The sequence below is a fragment of the Gopherus flavomarginatus genome, chromosome 4 (assembly GCF_025201925.1).
Source record: "Gopherus flavomarginatus isolate rGopFla2 chromosome 4, rGopFla2.mat.asm, whole genome shotgun sequence".
NCBI lineage: Eukaryota > Metazoa > Chordata > Testudines > Testudinidae > Gopherus > Gopherus flavomarginatus.
This window is the reverse complement of record NC_066620.1, coordinates 97,893,659-97,904,728: the sequence shown is the minus strand read 5'-3', so window position 1 is coordinate 97,904,728 and position 11,070 is coordinate 97,893,659.

Sequence of the window (11,070 nt, the reverse complement as noted above, 5' to 3'; positions counted from 1 at the left end):
GATCAGCGAGTTAGTGGTTTTCAAATTGTACCTCATGTGACGGTGCTGCCCGTGGGAGCCAGCTAAGGTCACTCAATTAGGGTGAACTGCAAACAAAATGGGGCAGACAAACCCCAGAAGCTGGTGGTTATTCTAATACTTAGATCTACCAAGATCTACCAAAACAGCTTCTATAGTACTTCACTGGTTACTTAGAAGTTCAAACAATGCAGCTCCCCTAGAGTACCCAGCCTCAGGCCTCCGTCCAGACACACCTGTCAAACATGTGATGATTACTACTGAATATCTTATCTCATCATATAAAAGAAAAGGTTCTTCCAATCCCAAAGGATTAGCCACATACCCAGGTCCAATTATAACTTAGATCTTACCCAAAATACGCTATAGCCAATTCTTATAAACCGAGCTAAAATTTATTAAAAACGAAAAGAGAGAGAGTGTTGGTTAAAAGATCAATATACATACAGACTTGAATTTAATTCTTGAGGTTCAGATACATAATAGAGGTGAGCTTGTAGTTGCCAAAAGTCCTTTCAGAAATAGTCCATAGGTTACAGTCCAATGTCCATATTCAGGGTGGCTCCAGTCAATGACTGGGGATCTCAATCCTTGTGGCTTAAGGTTTCCCCCTCTTGAAACCCAAAGCAGATCTGAGATGAAGTAGGATCATGTCCCAGGGTTCTTATACATTTCCAGCAGCCTTTCAGCCTGGGAAAACAATAGGCTTAACTCCTTCTCTCAAACATCCTGGCAATCAGTACAGGATAATTTATCCATTAAACAGTTCAAATACAGCTTACCACAACCTTCAAAGAGACACGTAGACAATAATACTATTTCATTCAAGTATCTTCCTAAATGTTAATATTCCTTTTTAGATCTTTAAATCAAAGTGATAGCAATAGACAAGACTTGTCTGCTTACATCATAAGCCCTGAGTAAACATCTACCCTTTTACCTCTAACAAGGCAGACTTGCATTCCAAAGCTCTATTAATTTATATATTTTCCTAACCAGTTTCTACAATTCACCCATGGGTCAGGTCAACCTGAGTTAATTAACTCTTTCTGGCCCTGTCACCTTTCAATGAAATATTATATTACACTCATAATGTCACACCTCACAAGGCATATTTTGTATAAAAATTATTACAATAGTGTGTAGGGTGTGAATGTATGGTTGCATTTGGTCACTCAACCTCCTCAAGAAGAGCTTGTGTTATCTATATGGGAATTTAGGTTAGCTTAACTATGTCACTCAGCAATGTGGATTTTTCACACCCCTGAGTGACACAGTTATGCCGACCTAATTTTCTAGTATAATTCAGGGCAGGGTCTCAGAAACACAGTTTCCTGGCTCATTGCAAATATTTGTAACCTACTAACCCTCCTTTCTCCTATGACTGCAGAGTGCTAATTGTAAGTGATTTCTTGCAACATGTGTTAATAACCCCTTATGCTTAACAATCTGTTCCACCTTGTATTTAGCTGTGACCCTCTGGTTACCTTTTCCATACCTCAAGAGCTCTGTGAAGGTCAAAAGCTTGTTTCACCAACAAGATGGTTCAGTAAAAGATATTACCTCACCCACCTTGTCTCTCATACCCTGGAATTAACATGGCTACAACACTACAAACAGTTTAATTATAACATTCGATGTTTGATTCTTATTCAGCCTGTGAAGTCTTAGGCCTGGTCTTTACTACAAAGTTGGTCAACACAAGGTGGCTAGTTGTTTGTGTCTATGCTCAACTTTGTCTCCCACTGATGTAAGTGCCCTCTTACAGAGATACAATAACACTACATTCCTGAGCGGCGTTGAGCCAAGGTCAATGTATTGAGGTTGATGCAAAATGAGTGTAGACACTGCATTATTAATGTTGACCCTACTAGTCATCCAACAACTGTCCCACAGTGCTCCACGCTGACTGTTCTGGTCACAATTGTGAACTCCACTGCTGAGGGATCACATAGAAAGAAGCCCCTCATTCCCTTTTAAAGCCCTACAAATTGTTGAAATGCAATTGTGCACTTTGGTGAGCACACCTAGCAGCTCTCCATTGTGGTGTGCAACTGCCCAGTTGACCATACTAGCTATACTATCCAGATGTGTTCCAGCTTGGTATAGACAGGAGATACTGTGTCTCCTGGGCCTGCGGGGAGAAGAGGCTGTGCAAGCACAGCTAAGGACCAGCCGTAGAAACATGGGCATTTACAAGCAGGTTACACAGGGGACGCAGGAGAAGGGAAATGGTAGGCCCGAGCCACAGTGCTGTGTGAAAGCAATAAAACTATTTCAGGTGTACCAGAAGGCCAGGGAGATAAACAGTCAATACAGTACTGAGCTGCAGTGCTGACACTTACAAAGAGCTGCATGCCATACTTGGTGGAGACTACATCACCACCCTGCAGATCACTGTGGATACCTCTGAGAAGCCCAGTCACAGGCTCCTGGCACAGCAAAGATGAGGAGGGGGTAGAGACATGCAGCTAAGGGTTCCAGCTCTGCCACAAGCCATGTCCTATTTGAGACTCCACCACAGTCTAGTCAATCCCAGCAATTGAGCATGGGTGAGCCTGATGCAGGGAAGGAACCTTGGGTAAGTGTGTGATTGTACTTCCCATTACAATGGTATACTGATGGTGCCCCCAACTTCACAGGGCACAGCTATCGACTTTTCATTACTTTACTCATACTAGAAGAGGCAGCAGTACAACAGAAAGAGGTAGAGTTGTTATCTGCCATTCATTCCCCGTACAGTCAGGCACAGGGGGATGTGGGAGGCATGCAGAGTAGTTTATGTAAGCAGGGATGTCCCTTCAATCCTTCTGAGAGATCTCAATGACACTTTCACGGAAGTACGCTGCAATCCTCTCCTGCAAGTTTCTAGAGGTGGCAGCCTTATTTCTTCCTCTGCAGTAGCCAGGACACTTTCCCACACCAGCCAGTGGTAACTTCAGCAGGGACCATTGCAGTACACAGGCTAGCAGCATATGGGCCTGGTTGGCTTTGGGAGGCCAGTAGCAGCTCTCTGTGCCTTTGTGACCCTTAGGAGTGAGATAGCAGCTAAAATCACCTCCACCTGCCCATTATTCAGTGCCATTGCCCTGTATTCATAGTTTCATGCAACCAAGCAATTCCCTCCTCATTTCCCTCACGTCTGGTGGGCCATACTCACCATGGCTGGTACTGTGAATGGTACCGTGCTCAAGCACTCTGAAGCAGAAGGGTCAATAAGAATGTCTTGCTTAAAACTTAAGGGGAGCAAAGGAAGGGAGTTCTGAATCTTAACTTTCACTTTCTCTTGTGACAATGGTATCTCTGTGTTTTACCTGCAGCTGCTGCAATTGCAGCCTTGAGGGGTTCCCCCTCCACAGTCATGGAACACCTGAGCCAGATAAGTAGGAGAAAGAAGAGGACTCGGGATGACATGGCTGATAAGATCCTGCAAGTCCGTGCTTCATCAGAGCATGAGCAAAGAGCCTGGAGGATGAACCTTGCAGACAGCCTGGAGAAGGAAAGAACAGACAGGAAAAAGGCCCAGGAGTCCGAGCAGTAAAAAGAGAGGGAAGTGCACCAGAACATAACAGGGCTTCTCTGGCACCAAATACAGTTGCTGCAGACTCTTGTGGATTTACAGGTTCAACAATCACAAGCACACCACCCCTTGCAGTCCATGGAGAACTCCAGTGGAGCACCTCCCTACACACACACTCCTCAACATTCCCTTTGGCATCAGGGGCCACATCCGTACCCCTACCACTCCACCCCAGGAGACATTAAGGACAACCATCGCTTCACATACAGTGATTTATGAAAGCCACAGTTGCTATCTGTGTAGCTAAAATGACCATGAATGTTCTTTCCGTTTGTTAAGTTCTGTTCCATTAATACATTAAATTTTTAATGTATTTTCTTTTAACCTGCACCAATTTTTTTTGCACTGGGTCTGTTACTGAATAAAATTCTATTATTTGGAAAATAATTTGTCATTATTATTTAAAACATATAATGCAGATTGCCTAGCAGTTCTGAAAACACCCATTTACTTGTTACTATACAACATGACACAGATCATAGGATCAGTGACAAACAATGTAATAATCTTAAATATACAACAAGCATCACAAAATTAATAAGTGCATTGACAATGTTATATGCATAGATGTACACAAAGCACCATACACTTCCTACCAGTAAAGTGTCCCCAACACTTGCATAGCCATGGAAAAGTTGCCCTTTCTTTTGATGTACTCAGTGACAAGGCGACCTGGTACCAAAATAGGGACAAGCATGCCATCTATTACTCCACCATAGTTCAGGAACCCCATTGCTGCGAATCATACCAAATATGCCCTGCATATTGCCAAGAGTCACAGTTCTGCATAGGAGGAGGTGATTAATGGCCTGCATGACAATGGCCCCACAATGGATTTTCCATTTCCAGAATGATTTCCCACTGACCAGTAGCAATCCAGTGTTGCAGGTTTCCATAGTGCAATCGCCACTCGCATCTCCACTATCAGTGCAATTCTCCTTCTGGTGTCCCTGCGCTGGGGAGCTGGAGCAAGTTTGGCAGACAGATCCAGGATGTGGCCTTTCACATCTGAAAGTTGTGCAGCCACTGCTCATCATCCCAAGCCTGCATTAGGATGCAATCCTACAAGTCAGTGCCTGTTTCTTGGGTTCAGCTATCTGTCCTCCACTACATCATCATGTTCCCTGTTCATTCAGTTCTTCTTATGCCTCTGCAAATACTGGAGGATCATGCGTCCTGTGCTTTGCAAGGCTTATGACAATAGTGCAGAGTTGTGCAGGCGCCATGCTTCTGTCAGTGATGGCAGGCAGGGAGGAAGGCCATGTGGATTCAGAGGATTTTTTTAAAAAGCATGAAAATAACAGCATATCATTGACCTCATGGGATGGAGACAGCTGCATGCTGAGAAGTTGATCTCTTGCTCCCAGCCACCCCTGCACAACTTGTCTCTGCCCCACTATGCATTTCCAAAACTTTCCAAAAGACTGGACAGTGGCAGGTTGCATGCTGGAACACCTACCCATGATGCACAACACTGCGCATCGACACAAACATTCCAGGTGAGTATGTGCAGGGCTGATGCAAGGAGCCAAGTATGCAACCACAAAAGTGATATACTAACGGTGGCAGCTTTATGCCAGTATAACCTGTATCTACCAAAGTTTGCAATGTAGACATGGCCTTAGTATCTTCAATAAGGGTCCACATACAAAAGGTAACTCCATACAGGATAGTCTCAGGCTTGGCCTCAGCACTTCCACATAGGCATTGATTAGATGTCTATTTGAATTTGTTTTAAAAATAAATAAATGGGGAGATGCACAATTTAAAACTAAAATAGAACCAAGCACATTGTACAAAGGTCTATTACGAGTAATTCTCCTTGAAACTGTAACAAAGGAATGTTTCCTGAGGATTAAATGGACTGTCAAGTAATCAGAAAAGTTGTTTTGGGTTTTCTCCATGAGAAAAGGAGCACTTTGGATGGATTTTGTTTCTGGTGCTTTGTGACACTTTACATCTTATTCCCTCATGTCACACCAGGTTTTCATTGTTCATAAACACACTTGCAGGATCAGCCAATAAATCATTTTCTTCCCCATCCAATGCAAATGCACGCATCCCCAATGTAATGTTCTTTTAATTATGGCTCACACTGTCACTTAACTGTTTTAAGGGGTTGCTTAAGGGGTCCTTCTCCCCAGTCAATTAAAAACCCACAGTGTTTATACAGTGTGCCGGTCATTAAGATCATCTTTCAGCAGATGACAGACAAAAATGTGAATGCTTTTGTTACTCCTCTTCCTGGATGATAAAGAGAGCAGAGATCACAAGGGACTCCTACTCACAGAGACTGACAACACATACTTTGATAAGTGGGACCATCTTAAAACATGCAATAATCCCACCCGCCTAATGGAACCATCACTTGATTCTAGAGCCCTTGTGAATGAATGCTCCATTTCTAAGCAAGCTAATTGAGATGCTAGAAAAAACAGTTTTCATTGCCACCTATCAGCTGCTAGCATCCAGGATCCCTCTCACTCTGGCTTGAGGCCAGCACATAGTACAAAGACAGAACTTGTTGCTCTGGTGGATGAGCACTTCCAGTCCACTGACAAGGTAAGTGATCATCCTCATCCCGCTGGCCTTCCCTCTCTGACATCTATTACCCTTTATCACCATGTACTCCAGTCCCATCCCACATGGTTCAGGTCCTTCCTCTGAGACCTGACCCAAACAGGGTCAGCGAGTTATATACACTCGTGGTGCCTGGGCTCCAGCAGTATTCAGAGCCCGGGGGCCCAGCTCCACCAATGTTTGGGGCCGGGTCTCTCTCCTGGCCCTGGCTGCCGCCTCCACGCTCCTTCCCCCAAGTGTCCCCCAACCCCCACTTGCTGCCCCCCTGCTCACCTCCCCTGGAGCCTGCAGCTCATGCTGACTCTGCTCTGCCTGCTCCTGGCATCAACTGCTGCTGCAGGGTCCTAGTGCCCCCATTCACTAATGGCAGGGCAGGCTGCCCTTATCCTGCCCTTCCGCCCTAGCCCTGAACATTTCCAATGCCCCAAACCTCTCTAACCCCCCCCAGCCCCAGCCAAAGCCCTCATCCCCCTGCACCCTAATCCTTTGCCCCAGCCCTGAGCCCCTCATGCATTATGAACCCCTCATCCTCAGCCCCATAGCCCTCACCCCTGCACCCCATCTTAGCCCCAAACTCCCTCCAAGAGCATGCACCTCCTCCCTCTGCATCCCCTCCAACACCCAAACTCCCTCCCAGAGCCTGCATCCCTCACCCCGTCCTATGCCCCCTGCCCCATCCCAGAGCCTGCAGCCAGCACCCAAACTCCATCCAGAGACTGCACTCCAGACCCCCTCCCCCCACCCAAACTCCATCCCAGAGCCTGTACCCTGCACCCCTCCTGCACCCTAATCCCCAACCCACGGCCTGCACCCCAGCCCTCTGCACTCCTTCCCAGAGCCTGCACCCAAACTCCCTCCCAGAGCCTGCAACCCTCACCCCCTCCTGCACCCCCACCCCTTGCCCCAGCCCAGACCCTACACCCAAATGCTGTCCCAGAGCCTGCACCACTCACCCCCTCCTGCACCCCCACCCCCTACCCCAGCCTGGCCTGCACCCAGCACCCAAATTCCATCTCAGAGCCTGCACCCCAGACCCCCTTCCCCACCCAAACTCCATCCCAGAGCCTGCAGCCTGCACCCCTCCTTCACCCTAATCCCCAACCCAGGGCCTGCACCTCGGACCTCCTCCCCCCACCCAAACTCCCTCCCAGAGCCTTAGGCAGGTGGGGGGCAGAGCTTGTGGAGGCAGGCTCTGGGCACCACCAAAATTTCTACAAACCTGCCACCCATGGACGCAAAAGATCATTATAGTCAACTATTCCTCCCTCTCCAAATTCCCACAGAAAGCACAATCCTCTCCTGCAAGTTACTCAATAACAGCATGAACCCATTGGGGGAGATGGTGAGACAACATGGGGTGATATGTCAACAAGCAGACAGCATCTCCTTTATATCCAACGTAAACAGCATCATCTTCCAGCTCTTACAATGCCTGGCTGTAACTGGCACCTGAATGAAGAGCAGATACTAAAGCTGAATCCATGCAAGACTGAGGTGATTTAGGTAGGAAGAAGGAACTGCAGTGAAGAACTTGCCTCCTCTGTTTATATCCCCCACTAACAAGGGCACCAGTTCTCAGACTGTTGGCTCCCGTTCTGCAGGCCAAGATTCCTCCATTGGATTCCTCAATGCTGCTGGATGTCCAAATAGCAAAAGACACCCATTTCCATTAGATTCTATGATGTAGCAGTCAATTGTTTGGTTAGAAACAAACAATTGTGGGCAAGCAGTGTTTATAAAAATCACTTTTTATATGCATATATTTCGGTTTAGAATTTTTGTGCACTGGCGAGAGCTGGCATAATGTGGACAGATGCCATACAAGCATCTCCCAAGGATGTTCTGCCATGACATTTCCTGCTACTCCAACCCTGGGCTTCTCCTGTGCAAAGATGCCTATTGTGCTAAATTGTGGCATAGATTTGTGCTGTGGACAATTACTCAGGAACTGACTTTTGGTTTCTATAAAAAAATGGCCTCCGCTTTCCATCAGCCAGCATGACATGACTCTTGAAATCACATTGTGCTGACCCAGCTACAGACAGTAATAATTGCAATTCGGACTAAGACTTAAAGGCCAGAAGGGGCCATGATGATCATCTCATCTGACCTTCTGCACTTCACAGGCCACAGAACCTCACCCACCCGATCCCGTAATAGCCATAACCTCTGGCTGAGTTAGTGAAGTCCTCAAATCTTGATGTAAAGACTTCAAAAGTTACAGAGAATCCACCATTTACTCTAGTTTTAGCCCGTAAGTGATCCATGCCCACACTGAAGAGAAAGATGGAAAAAAAACAGGGTCTCTGTCAATCTGACCTGGTGGAAAATTCCTTCTCAATCCTAAATATGGTGATTAGTTAGACCCTGAGCATGTGGTTGAGACTCAACAGCCAGACGCCTGGGAAAGAATGCTCTGTAGTAACTCAGAAAGCTCCCCATCTAGTGTTTCATCTCCAACCACTGGAGATTTGTGCTAACAGCACTTGCGGATTGGCCATACGCCATTGTTAGCAACCTCACTACACCATCCCCTCCATAAACTTATCAAACTCAGTCTTGAAACTAATTAGGTTTTTTCTCCCACTACTCCCTTGGAAGGCTGCTCCAGAACCTCACTCATCTGATGGTTAGAAACCTTCATCTAATTTGAAGACTGAACTTGTTTGTGTCCAGTTTATATCCATTTGTTCTTGTGCCAACATTCGCCCTTAATTTAAATAACTCCTCACCCTCCCTGATCTTTCTCCCTCAGCTTTCATTTTGTTAGGCTAAACAAGCCAAGCTTGTTAAGTCTCCTCCTGTAAGGTAGGTTCTCCGTTCCTCTGTTCATCCTAGTAGCCCATCTCAGCATCTGTTCCAGTGTGAATTCATTTTTCTTAAACATGGGAGACGAGAATTGCACATAGTATTCCCAGATGAGGTCTCACCAGTGTCTCATACAATGGTACTAACACTTCCCTACCTCTCCTGGAAATATCTCACCTGATGTATGATAGAATTGCATTAGCCTAGGGGTCGGCAACCTACGGCACGCGTGCCACACCACCTCATTACATCACCGGGATTGCAGCCTACTGTTAGGGGAATTAGTAGAGTAGGCATAGTGTCCTGGCCTTCATAACAGGGTTAACTCCCAACAGTTAATAGGCCCTAGGCCTTCCTCAGGGTAGAGCCAGTAAGCAGTCTATGCGCTCTAACTCTTAGGAAGGGGCGCGTGGCAAACCGTCTATAGCATTAACCCTTAGGCAGGGTTGTGCTGGTAAACAGTCTATTGTCCTGGCTCTGGCAGCCGACAGACAAACACAGGCTTCGTGACCTATGGCAGGGAGGCTGCGGCAGGGTGGGTGGATGCAGGCCCACCCAACTCCACTGCGTCCCAGCCCAGGGCCCTAACAGTAGGAGGGTGTTCCACCACTAGGTCAGCACGGATCCTCCTGCAACACGCTGACTGGCTGTTAAGGTGCCACACCATCAAACTAAAGTCTGGTTTCCCTGGTTTACTTCCTACCAGAGTTCTGGATCAGGCTCCATGGTCTCAGGCTCCTTTGTTTCATCAGGGTACTCAGCCACCGGCAGTCCCACCAGCTCCTCCAAGGCCTCTGTCCTCTGCAGATCCAATGCACCGCCTGGCTGGCAGCAGGGTCGGTGGCCAGCAGCAAGCAGGACACGTCTGTCTCCTTCCTTGGCTGTGCTCCAACTGAGCTAGGGGCTTCACCTTTTGTACTTCCTGTCCTGCCTCTCAACTTCTGGAGGGAAGGCCGAGCCAAGCCTGACTCCACCCACCCAGGGAGAGAGAGCAGAGAGATTCTAGTTTTCAAGAGCATCCAAATCCCCTTGTATGATAGTCCAGTCTTCATCCATATTGGCAATACCTCCCAACTTTGTCATCCACAGATTTTATTAGAATACTCCCACTTTTCAGGTCAAGGTTATTATTGAAAATATTAAACTGAATTAATAAGAGATAGAGGGGAATGATTCCCTCTGAGGTTATATCAGTCTCTATCCCTCTCTTCCTTCAGGCAGTGGTTGTCACGGAAGCTCCCACTCTCAGGGCTGGTCTACACTAGGGGAGGGGATCAATCTAAGATACACAACTTCAGCTATGTGAATAATGTAGCTGAAGTCGAAGTATCTTAGATCGAATTACCTACCGTCCTCATGGCGCGGGATCAACGTCCGCGGCTCCCCCTGTCGACTCCGCTACCGCCGCTCGCTCCAGTGGAATTCCGGAGTCGACAGGAGAGCGTTCGGGGATCGATATATCACATCTAGATGAGACATGATATATTGATCCCCGAGAAATCAATTGCTACCCGCCGATACGGCGGGTAGTGAAGACATAGTCATAGTCAGCCATCTCCTCAGGAGCTGAGAGTTGAAGATCTGTTCTCTTCCCTGGTGTGCCCACCAGTGAGCTGCTCTGTTCTCTTATTAAGCTCTTCTTCCAGCCTGTACATGCCTGGCATCTGTGGCAGGGTAGAGCTGGCTGAGACCAGAGAAGGTCCTTAACCCCTTGTTGTCCAGTGTGGGATCCGTAAACCCCATCACAGCCACTCTGCCACTCTCCCAAGCTCCTCATTACCCATTCTAAAAACTGAAGCAAAGTATATGTTTGGGTGTTGGGCATACTTAAATTATCTTTAATCTTTACCCCATGCTCAGTGCTTAGCAGTCCCATTATTCTATGCACCTTAATTTTTATTCTAAGCTAGAGTGAGATACATTTGACGCTACTAATGAACCTGCAAAGGGATATTTTTAATCTAAAAAAGAGGGTTTCTTTTCCGTGAACTGCTTCCTTCTTAAAGAATTTTGATTCCAATTATTCAGACACCTGCTGGTGTCCCAGCAGCACCCTTGGCAGCAGCTAACCCTCCAGAGCTGAG